The sequence below is a fragment of the Littorina saxatilis genome, linkage group LG12 (genome assembly GCF_037325665.1).
Source record: "Littorina saxatilis isolate snail1 linkage group LG12, US_GU_Lsax_2.0, whole genome shotgun sequence".
In the NCBI taxonomy this organism is placed as follows: domain Eukaryota; kingdom Metazoa; phylum Mollusca; class Gastropoda; order Littorinimorpha; family Littorinidae; genus Littorina; species Littorina saxatilis.
The window spans coordinates 69,059,957-69,079,956 of record NC_090256.1 but is presented as its reverse complement, the minus strand read 5'-3'; the positions used below and the strand labels follow the sequence as shown (position 1 = coordinate 69,079,956).

Here is a 20,000-nt window from a genome sequence, read left to right as displayed (position 1 = left end):
TCTCTCTCTTTCTTAGTCTCTCGCTCTCTCTCTTTCTTAGTCTCTCTCTCTTTCTTAGTCTCTCTCTCTCTCTTTCTTAGTCTCTCTCTCTCTCTTTCTTAGTCTCTCTCTCTCTCTTAGTCTCTCTCTCTCTTTCTTAGTCTCTCTCTCTTTCTTAGTCTCTCTCTCTTTCTTAGTCTCTCTTTCTCTCTCTCTTTCTTATTCTCTCTCTCTCTCTTTCTTAGTCTCTCTCTCTCTTTTTTAGTCTCTCTCTCTCTCTTTCTTAGTCTCTCTCTCTCTTTCTTAGTCTCTCTCTCTTTCTTAGTCTCTCTCTCTCTAGCTCTTTCTTAGTCTCTCTCTCTTTCTTAGTCTCTCTCTCTCTCTTTCTTAGTCTCTCTCTCTCTCTCTCTCTCTTTCTTAGTCTCTCTCTCTCTTTCTTAGTCTCTCTCTCTCTCTCTTTCTTAGTCTCTCTCTCTCTCTTTCTTAGTCTCTCTCTCTTTCTTAGTCTCTCTCTCTCTCTTTCTTAGTCTCTCGCTCTCTCTTTCTTAGTCTCTCTCTCTCTCTTTCTTAGTCTCTCTCTCTCTTTCTTATTCTCTCTCTCTCTCTCTATTAGTCTCTCTCTCTCTCTTTCTTAGTCTCTCTCTCTCTCTTTTAGTCTCTCTCTCTCTTTCTTAGTCTCTCTTTCTCTCCCTTAGTCTCTCTTTCTTAGTCTCTCTCTCTCTTTTTTAGTCTCTCTCTCTCTTTCTTAGTCTCTCTCTCTCTCTCTTTCTTAGTCTCTCTCTCTCTCTCTTAGTCTCTCTCTCTTTCTTAGTCTCTCTCTCTCTTAGTCTCTCTCTCTTTCTTAGTCTCTCTTTCTCTCTCTTAGTCTCTCTCTCTCTCTTTCTTAGTCTCTCTCTCTCTTTTTTAGTCTCTCTCTCTCTCTTTCTTAGTCTCTCTCTTTCTTAGTCTTTCTCTCTCTTTCTTAGTCTCTCTCTCTCTTTCTTAGTCTCTCTCTTTCTTTGTCTCTCTCTCTCTCTCTTTCTTAGTCTCTCTCTCTTTCTTAGTCTCCCTCTCTCTCTTTCTTAGTCTCTCTCTCTCTCTCTTTCTTAGTCTCTCTCTCTCTCTTTCTTAGTCTCTCTCTCTCTCTCTTTATTTGTCTCTCTCTCTCTTTATTTGTCTCTCTCTCTATCTTTCTTAGTCTCTCTCTCTCTTAGTATCTCTCTCTCTTTCTTAGTCTCTCTCTCTCTCTTTCTTAGTCTCTCTCTCTCTTTCTTAGTCTCTCACTCTCTTTCTTAGACTCTCTCTCTCTCTTTCTTAGTCTCTCTCTCTCTCTTTCTTAGTCTCTCTCTCTCTTTCTTAGTCTCTCTCTCTCTCTCTCTTTCGTAGTCTCTCTCTCTCTCTTTCTTAGTCTCTCTCTCTCTCTTTCTTAGTCTCTCAGTCTCTCTCAGTCTCTCCCTCCCCCTCTCCCTCCCCCTCTCCCTCCCCTGCAAGAGGTCGGTGAAGGGAGAAACTCGATGCAACCACTGAAGTAGCGCTGTGGGTTTCCCTGAACCCACCCCGTCGTTAGAGAAATAAACGATAAAAACCCTCTTTCAAATGTATGGGTTCAGACAAACCCGCATCGTCGTTAGAGGAATAAACGGTAAAAACCCTCTTTCAAATGTATGGGTTCAGACAAACCCGCATCGTCGGGAGTGTGTAGTCAAAAGCGGCATCCGGCAAAGGTTAACCGGAATTCGTCAGGGATGTAATTTTTCACCGATGGCCTTTGTCCTTGGCCTTGAACTTTTAGCCATTAAGATACGCAGTGACCCGAATATAAAAGGATTAAAATTCCCGTCATTTCATTTAAAAACCAATTTGGAATATATTTTAAAATTGGCAATGTATGCAGACGACGTAACAATGTTCCTTAAAGATAAACACGATCTCCAACAAGTACTGTTAATAGTAAAACAGTTTTCATGTATTTCAAATTTACATCTGAATGAAAATAAAACAGAGGCAATGTGGCTAGGATCCATGAAGAACAGTCTTGAGCAATACTGTAATATAAGATGGAAAAAACAGTTAAAAATTTTGGGTATAATATTTAGAAACAATATCGCTGCTTCTGACATTGAAGAGAATTGGTCAGTACGGTTTGATAGAATTGAAAGAATTGTTGGAATGTGGTCAAAACGAAATTTAAGCATTAGTGGTAAATTGTGTATAATTAAAACTTTTTTGATATCCCAGTTTGTATATGTTTTGCAGGCACTCTCTGCACCGACAAAAGTGCTTGATAGATTAAATACTATCCTTTTTAAATTTTTGTGGAAACGGAAGTACTCAAATAGTAAAGCTTTTGAAAAGGTGAAACGAACAGTTGTATGTAGTAACATAGAAATAGGCGGTATTAACATGATAAATATGCATGATATGCAGACATCCTTTTTGTTATGTTGGGCAGCCAGGTTACAACAAACCGATTTTGCAAATTGGCAATTGATCCCAAGACATTATTATGAGGTTCTCGGAAGCCAGCTGTGCTGCTTTAAATCAACTGCCAAACCAAAACAGTTTATTGGTCTGACCAGAGTTAAATCAAAATTTTGGCAACAAGTTTTAAAAATATGGATTGAGAACAGATATTTATTTCCTGTTCAAAAAGAAAGTATTCTTGATCAATGTTTGTGGAATAATGCAGATATTATTTTTAGAAAGAATGTGTTGTGTTTTGATAAATGGATTGAAGCCGGTGTGAATTGTGTACGTGATGTATGGATAGACGAAAATATTGTGTCATTTCAACATATTTGTGCCATTGTCGGATATAGCGCCACAAGGCTGTTTGAGTACAACGCTTTGCACACGGCCCTCTGCGCGCGAGCACTGCGGGACAACACAGACGCGGGTGACGAGCATCCTGCGACCTGTTTTCAGGGCATGCTAAATAACCCTTCCCCGAAGAAATTTCGTGCGATATTAACGCAATCCAAAGCCAGTGAACCCTGCGCTGTAAAATTTTGGTCCCACAAATATAACATTTGCATTGACGAAAAGTATTGGGTCCTGGCAAGTGCATGTACAAGCGAAGAAAGATTAAAGTTACTCCAATGGAAAATTTTACATAATATTTATCCCACAAATATTTTATTGCATAAAATGAAGTTAAAAGAAAATAGTTTATGTAGTCTTTGTAATGAAATTGATTATATTGAACACTTCTTTTGGAAATGTAGTAAAATGAAATTGTTTTGGGAAAATGTTAGAAGATGTATATTTGTTAATACGGGAGAAAATATTATATTAACAGAAAAAGATGTATTGTTTGGATACTCTCCAGAAGTGCAAACCCCCATAAACAAAATTATTAATCATATTTTGCTCATTTCAAAAATGTGTATCAGTAAGTATAGATATGGTAGACCTATTGATTTGAATGTGATGTTAGGATATGAATTAGCATTGAGATATTTCAGTATTGTGTAAATGTTGAAGGATGAATGAGGATACGTTGTAGACGGATGCTTGAATATTTTTTGATTAAAAGCCCCACAATGATGTGCTTGGCAAATTTAAAAAAAAACAAAAAAAAAAAAAAAATGATGTGTTGATATAATGCATACCATGACGTGTTGATATAATGCATACCATGACGTGGTGATATAATGCATACCATGACGTGTTGATATAATGCATACTATGACGTGGTGATATAATGCATACCATGACGTGGTGATATAATGCATACCATAACGTGGTGATATAATGCATACCATGGACACACACACACACACACACACACACACACACACACACACACGCACACACACACACACTTTCCCTCCAATACATTATCGGCAGCGTTCCCAGTTTCGTGAGTTACGCTGACCCTTAGATAACGCTCAATTGCGACTAGTACTGTACTAGCATTATCTCAGCAATAGTGTTCGGATACGTGTTGAACTTTTACCATGGCTTTTCTAAGCTTAATTCCAAACAAACGTTCAATCAGGTAATCCCCCCTCTCTCTCTCTATCCCCTTTCCCGCTCCCTTTCTCAGCCCCCCCCCTCTCTCTCTCTCTCTGTCTTTCTCTCTCTCTCTCATCACATTTCAAACATGCCACAAAAAGATATGGGTCCCAAAAAATCATCCCTCCTATACCTCGCATAGACCTCTACAAATCGAGCTTAGCCTTCTCGGGAGCTTTTCTCTGGAACTCCTTCCCCCAACAGATAAGAAATGCAACTTCAGTGAAAATGTTTAAAGGCATACTAACGCACTCCCGTGTTTACAAAGTGTAGTTTGCCCACAATCGATGTCAAACGCACCATAAGACCATATAATGACGATACGTCACCATGCGCGGACCATAATACATGCATTACAGCTTGTTCTAGCCTCTGAAAAAGTGAGGATGTCAACAAAGCCGCGGTGTTCTCTCCCTTGCATCAACGTTACATGTGTTGCCAAATCTATAAATAGGACGATCCAGATCAAAACAAGAAGAGCAAACGCTCGATCGAGTCACTTTCGCAGTTCTGAATATTATATGAGGCATCAGATGGACAGGAAGAAATTGCTATTCACAACACAATGAGTCACGTTCACATAAAATTTGAGCCCGGTCACTTTTATAGTTTCCGAGAAAAGCCCAACGTTAAGTTGTGTGTTGCCGAACAGAAAAGGCTAGTTATCTCCCTTGTTTTTCTGATAACGTTCGTAAAAGGCTACAGATGTAAATACTTTGATGTAAAGAATAATCCTACAAAGTTTCAATCACATCCGATGAACTTTATCAAAGATATAAAATGTCTAATTTTTCCTTTGACGCTGACCTGTGACCTTGAAAAAGGTCAAAGGTCAACGAAACCATCGTTAAAGTGTAGAGGTCATTGGAGGTCACGACTAAACAAAATATGAGCCCGATCGCTTTGATAGTTTCCGAGAAAAGTCCAACGTTAAGGTGGTGTCTACGGACGGCCGGACGGCCGGCCGGCCGGCCGGCCGGCCGGACAGACTAACACTGACCGATTACATAGAGTCACTTTTTCTCAAGTGACTCAATGAAAATTCAAATATCTCAACATTTAAGGGGTCCTAGACCACAATATTTTGCAGGGAACTTAATTTAGTCTGTCTCCAGCTGTTGGTAAAGCAATTAGCGTGTATAGTCATCGAGTACATATGGCTTTAAGAAACAGTCACGTTCACACATCATTCGTGAATGAAATGTCTTGTTCGATTGTTATTTTGTTGAACATTTTGTACTAGTGTTAACGGATGTGTAGCTGATTTGAGCAACTTAATTCTCAAAATGAAAGGTTTAAATATGTCAATGTAATTTTGTATTTTTTGAGTTCTCCTTATATAATTCCTTAAATGCACATCGTGTTGCAATCCATACAATGTAATTCTGTATCTTTTCTGATTGAAGTTTTATTTTTTATGTCCGTCTGTCTTTATGTGTTGTATAAAGGACAGGTTGGAAGAATAGGCTTTGCCTAAAACCTTTATCCTTTTGTAATAAAGTTCTGAGTCTGAGTCTGAGTCTGAGTCTCTCCCTCTGCTTTACCTCAGACTGGTGTACTGGTTGTATGGATCTCTTATTTTCCCCTAAACACTCACACACACACACACACAATCACTGGCACACGCAAGTAATACATTATGCAAATACTTGGTTTACAAAAGACCCTTACAAAACACCTTGCTAAACGTGCTGAGCACAGCGTGTGCACCTCAACCAGTGTGCAAGGACTGCATTCTCACAGCGAGATAAGGAGCGAGAACCTGGTGTCAGGAACTTGCACTGATAACTTCTTGATCCATTTCCTTACCCCCCCCCCCCCCCCCCCTCACCAATCACCACACCTGTTTAGGTCACTATGATAAGCCTGACACAGTGGGCAACCACTCTTAAAGGAACATTCATTCCCGTTACAGCCACTCTTAAAGGAACATTCATTCCCGTTACAGCCACTCTTAAAAGAACATTCATTCCCGTTACAACCACTCTTAAAGGGTCATTACTTCCCGTTACAACCACTCTTAAAGGATCATTACTTCCCGTTACAGCCACTCTTAAAGGATCATTACTTTCCGTTACAACCACTCTTAAAGGATCATTACTTCCAGTTACAGCCACTCTTAAAGGATCATTACTTTCCGTTACAACCACTCTTAAAGGAACATTCATTCCCGTTACAGCCACTCTTAAAGGATCATTACTTCCCGTTACAACCACTCTTAAAGGATCATTACTTCCCGTTACAGCCACTCTTAAAGGATCATTACTTCCCGTGACGGGCGCAGTGGCGTGGTGGTAAGACGTCGGCCTCCTAATAGGGAGGTCGTGAGTTCGAATCCCGGTCGCTGCCGCCTGGTGGGTTAAGCGTGGAGATTTTTCCAATCTCTCAGGTCAACTTATGTGCAGACCTGCTAGTGACTTAACCCCCTTCGTGTGTACACGCAAGCACAAGACCAAGTGCGCACGGAAAAGATCCTGTAATCCATGTCAAGAGTTCGGTGGGTTATAGAAACATGAAAATACCCAGCATGCCTCCCCCGAAATCGGCGTATGCTGCCTGAATGGCGGGGTAAAAACGGTCATACACGTAAAAATCCACTCGTGCTAAAAACATGAGAGAACGTGTGAGTCTAAGCCCATGAACGAAGAAGAAGAAGAATTACTTCCCGTCACAGCCAGTCTTAAGGGATCATTACTTCCCGTTACAGCCACTCTCACTGTTGTACTTTACAATTTCTTTGAAGTAGCCAATGGAAAAGCGCATATGTCTCGCTATGATAATTACCCAAAAAAGGCCAAATAAAAATTTAAAAAACACGTCCCCTTTATTTTTTAAATTTTATTTAAGGCGCGTCTAAATTTCCCCTGTGTTCCCTGCCAGCGCGCGATTTAGAGCCATTTTGAAAAAATTATTAAAAATCAACAACACAAGATATACCTTTATGTTTTTGAGACTGTGCCAAAAGGTGACGTTTTCATGTCAGTATGTCCCAAATGACATCACCAGTACATTTTTCATTCTATCTAATCTGTTTTCGTTCTATTTTTTCTAATAACATGCGTTAACAATTGATTGCCAACTGGAATGGAAGAGCACAAAAAGTGTAACTTGATATGTAGTTTCTCTAGAGGGAAAAACATCTTCCACTTTCATGTCAGTGTGTCCCATGCAACATACATTTGCCAAACAGCTATGTGCAAGTAGATTATTTGTTAGTGGTATAGAAAATACTGATCAACAATTAAAGTCAGTTTTCACATTCATTTTCTACCTATTTCTTATTTGTTTATTCTGTTGGCAATGGTGAAATGTCAGCAATCGTGTGTCATTCGGGACAGTAGACATGACACCTGACCTTTTGGCACAGTCTCTTTTGCAAAGTTTGGAACTTACTCTTTTAGAAAATATATGAAACATTTGAAAGTACATACCTTTTGTTGTCTTCATATCCAGGCAAAATATTCAATTTGAAGCAAAAAAACCAAACTTTTTTGTTCTTGAATGAAACACTAGTAACTCACTGTTGCAGTACTTTTTCTCACAAAATCAAGCTGATATGCACTGTTTCAAATGTCAAGAGTGTTGCTGGTGAATCAGTGTTGCTGGTGAATCAGAAACAAAAATTACTGTTAAATAGACTTGAACTGGTGAGTGTCAACCATAATCGAGGCGCGTCTAAATTGTTAAATTTCCCTGTGTTCCCTCAAATCGCACGATTTTGACCCATTTTTAAAAAAATAATAAAAATCAACAACACAAAATAACCTTACCTACCTTACATTTTTGCAAAGTTTGAAACTTGCTCTTTTACAAAATATATGAAACATTTGAAAGAACATACCTTTTGTTGTCTTCACATCCAGTCAAACTACCTCTTTGAAGCAAAAGACAAACAACTTTCTACGTCATGGGTTCATCATACACAATGTCATGATCGACACTTTCATTGCCCGAATCATCACCCAAATGATCGTCCATTGGCACAAACTCGTCACCAGAATCTAAAATATCATCTCCACTATCATCATCACTAAGGTCAAGATCAGAACCGTACTGAATAACAAGTTCTAGCACTCTTTTCAAGTTACTACGTCTTGTCAGCAGAACGATCCGCCATCTTGGAAAAGTCAAAACACGTGGGTCGCACACCGTCAACAAAATCAAATTAATCCCAACAATTGAAGGGAAGGAACTCTTTACAGTGAATGGTTCCACTGTAGACAGATAGAAGTTCATTGCAGGGGTTGTTTCCCTTGGTCAGCAGGGCCGTTTACACCGTTAAAAATTCGTGATATCCGTCGGAACTCAAGTACCGGCACGCGGCCAACACTAAACACAGGTGTCGGAATTCCAGTTCCGACACGCAGCGAATGAGTTAAATACAAACACAATACACGGAGTATGACATATCCGACGAAGTGCTTCTTCTATTTAAAGATTGCGGACAACGGCCTACACAACTAAAACACACCTCAAGGGAGCGAATCTCAAAGAATGTGATAAGGGGGGGTAACCCGATCAAACAGGAGGCGGTCTGGCGTTTAGACTAGGGGGTAGGGACACAGCTCTTCACACAATATGTGTGTTCCATTCGCAGACCAGGATGTAAGTTACAACCCAGTCAGCACACGATATCGGGTCGATATCGGTCCGATATCGGATTTGACCGGATATCTCGGACCAAGATATCCGATATCGGTCCGATATCGGTCCGATATTGGATTCCAAGTTTGCTCATCAGATTAACGTTAAATTAATGTTAACTTTTTACGTTAATTAAGTTAACATTAATTTAATGATAATCTGATGAGCAAACTTGGAATCCGATATCGGACCGATATCGGACCGATATCGGATTCCAAGTTTGCTCATCAGATTAACATTAAATTAATGTTAACTTTTTACGTTAATTAAGTTAACATTAATTTAATGTTAATCTGATGAGCAAACTTGGAATCCGATATCGGACCGATATCGGATTTGACCGGATATCTCGGACCAAGATATCCGATATCGGTCCGATATCGGTCCGATATTGGATTCCAAGTTTGCTCATCAGATTAACGTTAAATTAATGTTAACTTTTTACGTTAATTAAGTTAACATTAATTTAATGATAATCTGATGAGCAAACTTGGAATCCGATATCGGACCGATATCGGACCGATATCGGACCGATATCGGATTCCAAGTTTGCTCATCAGATTAACATTAAATTAATGTTAACTTTTTACGTTAATTAAGTTAACATTAATTTAATGTTAATCTGACGAGCAAACTTGGAATCTGATATCGGACCGATATCGGACCGATATCGGATTCCAAGTTTGCTCAGCAGATTAACATTAAATTAATGTTAACTTTTTACGTTAATTAAGTTAACATTAATTTAATGTTAATCTGATGAGCAAACTTGGAATCCGATATCGGACCGATATCGGACCGATATCGGATATAACGTTAAATTAAAGTTAATTTTATGTTTACGGCTAATGTCAGTTTTACCAAATAACAAGAAGGGCAAAGCCCATACGACTCGCATGCTTTACACATTTTTCCTACCAAAATACATGTGACCTTGACCCAAGGTCAAGGTCATCCAAGGTCATGCAACACAGCTGTTAATTCAAGACATAGGAAGTACAATGGTGCTTATTGGCTCTTTCTACCATGAGATATGGTCACTTTTAGTGGTTCACTACCTTATTTTGGTCACATTTCATAAGGGTCAAAGTGACCTTGACCTTGATCATATGTGACCAAATGTGTCTCATGATGAAAGCATAACATGTGCCCCACATAATTTTTAAGTTTGAAACAGTTATCTTCCATAGTTCAGGGTCAAGGTCACTTCAAAATATGTATACAATCCAACTTTGAAGAGCTCCTGTGACCTTGACCTTGAAGCAAGGTAAACCAAACTGGTATCAAAAGATGGGGCTTACTTTGCCCTATATATCATATATAGGTGAGGTATTGAATCTCAAAAACTTCAGAGAAAATGGGAAAAATGAGAAAAATAGCTGTTGTTTAGACAACATTTATGGCCCCTGCGACCTTGACCTTGAAGCAAGGTCAAGATGCTATGTATGTTTTTTGGGGCCTTGTCATCATACACTATCTTGCCAAATTTGGTACTGATAGACTGAATAGTGTCCAAGAAATATCCAACGTTAAAGTTTTCCGGACGGACGGACGGACGTCCGGACGGACGGACGGACGACTCGGGTGAGTACATAGACTCACTTTTGCTACGCATGTGAGTCAAAAAGCATAATATAATGGTTAGATTCACATTATTTAAACATGTGTTTTTTTACGTTGAGTGTGAAAATAAAAAGAACCAAAATAAAACTATAATTAAACTTTTTATTGCGATTTTTTATTTTTTCCTCAGACCAAGATATTCTGATATCGGTCCGATATTGGATTCCAAGTTTTCACATCATCGCCAATACAATCCCATCCATCACACCAATATTGGCCCGATATCAGACCAATATCGGATACGATATCGGGTCGATATCGGACCGATATTGGATTCCGACATTGGGCCAATAAAGTTGACGTTAATTTAACGTTAATCCGATGAGCAAACTTGGAATCCAATATCCGACCGATATCAGGCAGATATCGGATATCTTGGTCCGAGATATCCAGCCAGCACCCCGATATCGGACCGATATCGGACCGATATCGGGATACGATATCGGGTCGATATCGGATCCCGATATTGGACCGATATCGGATTTCAAATCGGGTCGATATAGGATTACGACATTGGGCCAATATTGGATATAGGTCCGATACAAAGAACCAAAATAAAACTATAATTAAACTTTTTATTAGAATTTTGTTTTCCCTCAGACCAAGATATCCCATATCTGCCCGATATCGGTCCGATATTGGATTCCAAGTTTGCTCATGAGATAAACGTTCACTTTTTACGTTAATTTAACGTTAAATTAACATTAAATTAACGTTCATTAAAACAAAACCATAATATAAAGTTAAATTAAAGTTAATTTTCGTTTACGGCTAATGTCAATTTTACCAAATAAAAAGCACAATATAATGGTTAGATTCAAGTTATTCAAACGTGTGTTTTTTATGTTGAGTGCAAACATAAAAAGAACCACACAAAAAATATAATTAAACATTTTATCAGTAATATTTTTTTTTGGGGGGGGTTGGTTTTTTAATTTTATTCTTATTTGAAGATAATTTAGCTTAGTCGTTTGTGTCTGCTGATGTTGTAATGTTATATATATATGTACTTAAATTCAAGAAGTCCTAAATCATATTTGACCGGATATCTCGCAAGACCAAGTGCGCACGGAAAAGATCCTGTAATCCATGTCAGAGTTCGGTGGGTTATTTATAGAAACACAAAAATACCCAGCATGCTTCCTCCGAAAGCGGCGTATGGCTGCCTTAATGGCGGGATAAAAACGGTCATACACGTAAAATTCCACTCGTGCAAAAACACGAGTGTACGTGGGAGTTTCATCCCACGAATCCAGAAGAAGAAGAAGAAGGAAGTGTGCATGCTAACATGAAACAAAACAAAAGACAAATAAATAAAACCATTAGAAATATGTTGTGAGAATATGTTCTAAACATTTATTCATCATTTCCATGATATATACTGTACATTTAAAAAAACACACACGATAAAACCATGATAAAAATGTCGGAAGTTGAATCAGTTCTAAAGTTTCTGGAAGTGAGTTTGGATACATGTATCCCACTTTTAGGTTCTGTACCTAGAAATTTACCAATTCTATTCCATCTTTTGGGTTTAAAAAAAATAGTCTTCGCACAGCTAGGTATCTTGTACATGTATCCGAATGATGCCAGAGACACAAGGAAAGATGAGGTTATTTGCAACACCACCAGCAGAGGAAGAAGTCATTCACTTTGCAGCAGCAGATAAAAAGAATTGTTGAATTTGAAGCAGGAGCAGACACAGAAGTTGTTGAATTTGTAGCGTCATCTGCAGACAAAGAAGTTGTTGAATTTGCAGCAGACGATATACTTGTTAAACCTGCAGCAGCAAACGAAGAAGTCATTCACTTTGCAGCAGCACCAGACAACAAGAATTGTTGAATTCGAAGCAGGAGCAGACAGAGAAGTTGTTAATGTTGAGTTTGCAGCAGACGATATATATACTTGTTAAATCTGCAGCACCAGCCTTGGAAAAAGTTGTTGATACAACCAGTGCAGACGATGGCATGTCTGCAATAGGAGACTTTGAAGATCTGCTCCAAATGCTATGACACCTGCAAAGACAGAGAATGCAACAATCTTAAAACATAAAGAATTCAGTGTGATTTGAGAACTTCAGTGTAAACACTATAATTATGTCTTCTTTGTTAATGCTCTTTACTAAATATAGAACTGAAGGTAAATAAGGTTTACATTGTCTTTGCATTATGCCAATATTTGTTGAATTTACTTGTGTGTATATATATATGCTAACTTTGATAGCATTCTTCTGTGTTTGAATGAAATGCTCTTAGTCAATGCTGCCTGGCATGGATAACAACCCCCCTCCTCCCCCCAACACACACAGAACACCTTCCCAAAGTTTTTTCCAAGACTAAGACTGAGTAAGAGTAAGATAATAATATGTCAGTTGGACCTGGACTAAAAATATGTATAGGTCCAGATGTCCCGGCTACAACAAATTGTTCTGTCAGAAGACCTGTTATAGTTCTTTATGTCGAAATTGATGTGATGGTCGACCAGCCAAGATTTAGAACAATGTGTCATAAGCATGTATTAATGACCCCAGACCGAAGCCTGACAACAACACTGCCTTCTCTCATAAATGATTTTCAGTTATAAATATAATATGACTGCTGGAACATTCATCAAGCGTTAACGTGGATTTTACCTGCAAACACACACACACACACACACACACACACACACACACACACACACACACACACACACACACACACACACACACACACACACACACACACACACACACACTTACTTGGCCTCAAAAGCCAGAATGTCACTTGTCAGGGTTGTAACTTGTAGTTTACATCCCTGTGAATGCTTTCTGGTATCCTCATGGTAATTCCTCCCACCCTGCAATGAAAGCATTGATGATGTGTGAGTTGCATTACAGTAGAGAACAGTGGTCAATCAAAACTTGTTTTAAGTGTCTTTGAAAAGACGATTTTCGAAAATAACTCTCTGAGATCTCTTATAAATGTTACTGTACAGTAATGGATTAGACCAGAAGCTGTGAGATTGAACAAATGTGTGAAAATGTGTGGCAATTATCAGATTGACAGAGAGAAATAAAATATCAGTGAGAGAGAGAGAGAGAGAGAGAGAGAGAGAGAGAGAGAGAGAGAGAGAGAGAGAGAGAGAGACAGACAGACAGACAGATAGACAGACAGGGAGAGAGAAACAGACAGAGAGACTGAAACTGAGAAAGACAGACAGAGCAAGAAACTAGAAAGACAGAAGGCAGGAAAGAAAGAGAAAGAGAGATAAATTCACCTTTCCAATCGTTATGCATGATATTGCTTTGATATTGGTGACTCTTATCAAAAATAAGTCAACAATCACAATGCCAACGGATTCTGAACTTATGAATATGATTATTTACAACACAAGTCACACAGTGAAGTAACATTACCTGAAAGTTCCATTTGCCATTCGCTCAGCGTCATAAGATCTGTATTGTGTAGTCCTGATATATGCTGAAGTGCAGCATGTTATCTTATATCAGCAGACACACTGGCTTTGAAGTTGCAGGAGTGTTAAAAACGGTAAAAATACAGTAGAAACTTTCTTGAGTTCGATTCGACAGAGAAAAGTCCGAGAGTAATGTCCCTTGGCGGCCCGACGGGAGGTCACTCAGAATTACTTGTCCGGCAGTTACTGAGTAAACAAATGGCGAAATGCGTTGGGAAGATTGAAAACTGGCAGTTGCTAGAGCACTATGTTATACAACATCAGAAACGATCCTGACTGGACAGTCCAATACTAAGACAGAAGGAGGAAGACAGAACTGGACTGGTTTCAAGAGTCTTCCAAACAGTCGATCATCATGCATCACGTAAAACGTTGAGTGAGTATCGCCTATGCCTATGGAACTTGGATTCGTTGGAAGATAGTTTTGCTAATTATTGAGACTTGATGTATTTTTTCTCTTGGAATATATGAGACTAAAAAGTGTGTTTGTTTCTTAGGTGTGTGTGTGTGTCACTGTGTGTGTTTGTGTCACTGTGTGTGTTCAGGTGGTTGCTGATTTTCTTTATTGTTGTTGTAAAAATAAAATGGTGATTTTAACTAAGAATCCTTTTATGGTTCTGTTGTGCATAATAAACAGTTTTTATTCTTTCAGATTTATAAAAATACCTGTCTACACACACACACACACACACACACACACACACACACACACATTGAATGTAGACAAATAAATCTGCCAGTGATGGAAGAAATGGTGAAGAACAAATGAAAGGTGAGGGAGGTTTTGCAGACAGCATGTCTCCTTATGAAAGCACAAACATGTTCATACAATGTCAACATTTTATATGATCATCTTGTTGCGTCATACTCATAACGGTTAATCTTTTTACTGCAGCTGGCCGTGAGGAAGCGCCATATTCAAACCGACAACAAGCAATTCGAACAGGTGCTTGCGAAGTGGTTGACAGGATTGTCGGATCGTCTACATGGTGGGAGGATGTCGAAGATCAACACAGAAAACGAGGACGAGGACTAAGATGAAGATGGTAAATAAAATTAGTGCTAATGTGCTGACAGCCAGCAAGGAACACGCCTCTCGGATTCACTCTCTCTTCATTTTGTGTTATTTTGCCTCTACATGATATAATGCCTCTACATATATATGATATAATGCCTCTGCAAGGATTCCCTAGGCCTACTGTTTTGGAACAAATGCTATGTGCAATTTTGTCGGAGAGTGGGCTGACATCGTTCAATACCGACTGTTGTGGCGACTGAACAATGGCGATACTGCGTTTTTGAAGTTCGACAAAGGCGGCCATGAAAAAGTGCGTCGGTGGTGCTACGTTGTGTGTCTCCAACTTTCAATCGCAGCTGACAGTGTCAGATTCAGGCTGTATGGTGCGGAGTGATGTTGTTGCGAGTGACGCTAATAGGCGGAAGGTGACAGACGATGCCAGATATGACGGAGACAAAGAACATCAATGGTCTAACCTAGCTGATATGTTACAGAGGATGAGCGAGGAAAGCACCGTGAGGATAAAAGAGATGGTCTGAACATTTCCCGTTCTCCACCCTTGTGAAGAATTGGAGCGTAACAATCATTTGTTTTGATTATCATGACTGGACAGAACCGTTGCGTGACCAGTCCGTTGTTTGTTGCAAATCGAAAGACTTATTTAGTTATAATTGATTTCATAACTGGTTATCCGTTTGCGACGATTTTCTCGTCTCCTTTGTGTTCATTTGATTCATGCGTTTTGTGAAGTTATTGTTATTTCCCTATTCCAAGGGGGCTATCGCCTTATGGAATTAAATACTTTGACTTTGATGGGTCACATGAATCGTGACACTCCATAATTATTCGGTGGGGACCCATTGGTTAGTGGTCTGCTCTGCAGTGCTGTGAGTCATGGGTTCAAGCCCGTCCTTTGGCAGCAGAGTGGATGACATTTCAGTGGATGAGTTATCTTATCACAAGGTCAGTTATTAATTGTATTAACTGTTGAATTTTAATTGATAGTTGTAATTTGTTTATGTTGCATTGGTAACTTATGTGTTTTCAATGATACAGTTGGTTATTAAATTATTCTCATTCTGCCTTTGACTCACTTTCATTTGTACTTGTGTGACAATGTTTATCAACTACTTCATCTTATCATTTCTGTCTCCTTTTAAATTTTCTTCTGTTCTTGGGCCAGAAATCTAATATTTACGGATTACAGCAAGTTTTAGTGCAGGTCAAAGACGAACAAGTGCGAAAGCAATTGCCAAGCATGAAGCATGTTTTCATTAGTCAAGAAGTAAAGTCAGAGGTTCAAAGATGATCAGATAATTAATGCCAACTATTCGCTGGTTTTGCTTCATCGACTCTGCGGGCAGCTTCCAGGAAACAAAAGTTTTCAGGTTCCGGGGGAAGTATGGTTGCAAAGCTGAAACTTGAAGGAATTGACGGAAGGGCACCACCAGGGCACCATAGAAGGGCACCACCCTTATCGGTTCCCGATATCGGTCCATTATTGGTTCCCGATGTTAGGCCGATATCAATTCTCTATATCGTACCGATATCGGACCAATATTAGTTCAATGTCGGAATCCGATATCGACCCGATATCGTCCCGATTTGCAATCCGATATCGGTCCGATATCGGGATCCGATATCGGTCCGATATCGGGATCCGATATCAAAATGATATCGACCCGATTTGCAATCTGATATCGGGATCTGATATCGGGATCCGATATTAAGCCGATATCGATTCTCTATATCGTACCGATATCGGACCGATATCGGACCAATGTCGTAATCCGATATCGACCCGGTATCAACCCAATTTGCAATCTGACATCGGGATTTGATATCGCGCCGATATTGGGATCTGATATGAGGCCGATACCGATTCTCTATATCGGGTCGATATCGGACCGATATCGGACCGATATTGGTCCGATGTCGTAATCCAATATCGGTCCGATATCGACCCGATTTGCAATCTGATATCGGGATCTGATATCGGGATCCGATATTAAGCCGATATCGATTCTCTATATCGTACCAATATCGGACCGATATCGGACCAATGTCGTAATCCGATATCGACCCGGTATCAACCCAATTTGCAATCTGACATCGGGATTTGATATCGCGCCGATATCGGGATCTGATATGAGGCCGATACCAATTCTCTATATCGGGTCGATATCGGGTCGATATCGGACCGATATCGGTCCGATGTCGTAATCCGATATCGGTCCGATATCGACCCGATTTGCAATCCAATATCGGTCCGATATCGGAATCCGATATCGACCCGATATCGTATCCGATATCGGTCCGATATCGGACCGATATCGGGGTGCTGGCTGGGAACATCCACAAACAACGAAACAAGATGTCCAACCACACGTTTCAAACCCCTCATCTTCCTGTATCAATGACCAGGATGGAGGTTACAACATCCACAAACAACGAAACAAGATGTCCAACCACACGTTTCAAACCCCTCATCTTCCTGTATCAATGACCTCCCGTGGTGCCGGTTGTTGTTTCTCTTGGTACTAGTTATTTCCCCTTAGGCGTCGTGAGTGAGCAAGGAAAACACACCGTTGCTTCCGACAACAAAGCAGAGGATCCGGTGGGCACAAACACCACATGTGACTATCGAATTTCACCAAGTTTCACCAAGTGGGAGGAAGAAAAACACCGTTGGTCTCGGTCAAAACACAATCTCAATGTTAAAGTGGGAGATCAAAGAACGCGAAAGTGACTTCAAGATTCTTCGACAGAGCTCTTTTATTAGACACGGTCCCAGGGTGTATTAGCCAAGGTCCTGAGGTGGTATGCTTCAAAGGAACCAGGGACCCGATGAGTGCACTAAGACCGGTTCTGTGATTGCATCAACTGACGAGTTACCCGTGTTTCTTGTATCGACGAACCAACGGTCAAAGGACTGAGACAACACGACGCGTCGTCTCCCTTGAAACGAGTCTAATTCGACAGACTCTTGTGCGTGTGGGGAAATAGTCAACGTCACCACTTGAACGGCGCTACCAAAGTGGCTTTCTGTTTTTCTTTCATAATGTGAGGGCTAGATGCGGGGGTCTCGCGTGACTTCAATCGCCACACAACACAAGAGGGGAAAACACTCAGAAGTCTCGCGTGACTTCAATCAAAGATCTTGTAGGCTACTACAAGATCTTTGCTTCACTCGCCACACAACTCAGGAGGGGAAAATACTAAGAAGTCATGTAATGTCGTGCACTACAGATCGCCATCAACTGGGTGCAAGTGCTGTTCTAAGTCATGTAATGTCTGTGCACTACAGATCGCCATCAACTGGGTGCAAGTGCTGTTTTAAAGGCCCGGCAGGAGTATATAAGGAGCCTGACCTTCTGCGTTGGCAAATCATTTCAAACCTCTTGCAGGCAACGGACAAATACTGCTCCTACATTTTCTTTAAGGCAATGGCTATTTTGCCGGTACCGGCAACGTAGCCTACAGGCTACGTTGCCGGTACCGGCAAAATAACGATATGTTACGGTAGAGGCTATTTTGCCGGTTGGACGCTGCTGAAGCTAGTAAAGTGAAACGTCTAGTCGGATTCTCCATCTCACAAAGGCAATACACAAGTCTCGATGTGTGTGTCATGAATCACATGAAATAGATTGAATATACGGACGTTGAATATACAACAAGTCATCGTCACATCTCTCTCTCTATGATCATTGTCGCTGACTCTCTGTCTCTATGTGTGTGTGTGTGTGTGTGTGTGTGTGTGTGTGTGTGTGTGTGTGTGTGTGTGTGTGTGTGTTGTGTGTGTGTGTGTGTGAGTGTGTGTGTGTGTGTGTGTGTGTGTGTGTGTGTGTGAGTGTGTGTGTGTGTGTGTGTGTGTGAGTGTGTGTGTGTGTGAGTGTGTGTGTGTGTGTGTGTGTGTGTGTGTGTCATTCATAGCAGTTCCTGCACCATGAACCTGGTTTTTGGTCTTGAGCGTTTTCCAGCGTATTGCAGATGGAGGGATCTGAGACATGAATCACATGAAATAGATTGAGTATTCAACAAGTCATCGTCACATAGTGCACACACAGTACGGAGAGAAGACCGTACAGCCGAGTAGACGTGTTGGACGGCTGTGGTGTTGTTGTTGGTGGTAGTGGGTTTGGGGCGGCTGTCATATCATACACTAGTTCCACAACCGCTACATGAGACGTCGTAGGCATTGGTGCGACTGAACCATCCTCTTGAGACGTCGTAGGCCTTGGTGCAAATGAACCATCCTCGTGAGACGTCGTAGGCCTTGGTGCAAATGAACCATCCTCGTGAGACGTCGTAGGCCTTGGTGCGGATGAACCCTCCTCGTCAGACTGTGGTGTTGTTGTTGGTGGTGGTGGGTTTTGGGCGACTGTCATATCATACACTAGTTCCACAACCGCTACATGTTTTCCAGATCCCCACATTTTTACAACAGAATCTAACACGCTCAATTTCTCTTGGAAATCAAAGTTGTTTTCTGCAGCTAAAGAAGCCAATTGTTGTCTGGAGGGCTCGCCGGTATCGGTTGTTTGCTGTGACAATGCGTGGACGAGGCGTCGTTTCGACTGTCACAGGTAGTCGTTCTTCAACAATGTCAGAAAGTGCCTGAAAGAATCAATGGCCGCGTTTGTAGTATTCAAGTGTCCACCGCTAGGCAATCAATTCAGTGTCGAATAAATCACGACCGCATAACTTTCTCACAGCGAAGATATGTCGACACGGTAGCGACATGGACTTGTAGAAAGTACAATCACAGGATATTGGCGTCACGCAGATTTCCCCTTCTGAACTGGTCACGGAAAAGTGCCCGTTATCCTCTTGGAGTACGACATGGCCTGCACGCTCCAATTGTTTGTAGAAGAATGAGAGAAAGAGAAAGAGAGAGAGAGAGAGAGAGAGAGAGAGAGAGAGAGAGAGAGAGAGAGAGAGAGAGAGAGAGAGAGAGAGAGAGAGAGAGAGAGAGAGAGCCTCTACCGGCAAAATAGCCTCTACCGTAACATATCGTTATTTTGCCAGTACCGGCAACGTAGCCTACAGGCTACGTTGCCGGTACCGGCAGAATAGCCTTTTCGTTTCTTTAATATCTCAGTTAAGCATGAGTTACGGTGTCAGATTTTTTGTTCACACAGCTGGTTTTCACACATTTACCGCCCTATGCACTTAGATAAGGTTAATTCTCCATAATAAAGAAGATATTTGTAAACAAACATTTCAATGGGGATCTTGTTCAAAGAAAAGGGCGGAGTCAACACTCTCCGACGTCACAGATTTA

The 20,000-nt window shown here is 40.6% G+C and overlaps 1 protein-coding gene and 2 long non-coding RNA genes across 5 annotated transcripts in view; 1 reads left to right on the top strand and 2 right to left on the bottom strand.

The window, feature by feature from the left end:
* LOC138982653 (protein FAM53A-like) overlaps positions 1 to 20,000 on the bottom strand; it is a 145,026-nt gene that overhangs the window by 11,999 nt on the left and 113,027 nt on the right. The gene's annotated exons all lie outside the window — the stretch shown is intronic.
* Positions 11,621 to 13,796, bottom strand: LOC138982660 (uncharacterized). Its single transcript, XR_011460920.1, has 3 exons — positions 13,640 to 13,796; positions 12,983 to 13,080; positions 11,621 to 12,257 (listed from the first exon to the last, which is right to left on the bottom strand). It is a non-coding gene; the product is annotated as an uncharacterized lncRNA (long non-coding RNA).
* Positions 13,875 to 15,798, top strand: LOC138982661 (uncharacterized). The gene is made up of 2 exons (XR_011460921.1): positions 13,875 to 14,074; positions 14,594 to 15,798. It is a non-coding gene; the product is annotated as an uncharacterized lncRNA (long non-coding RNA).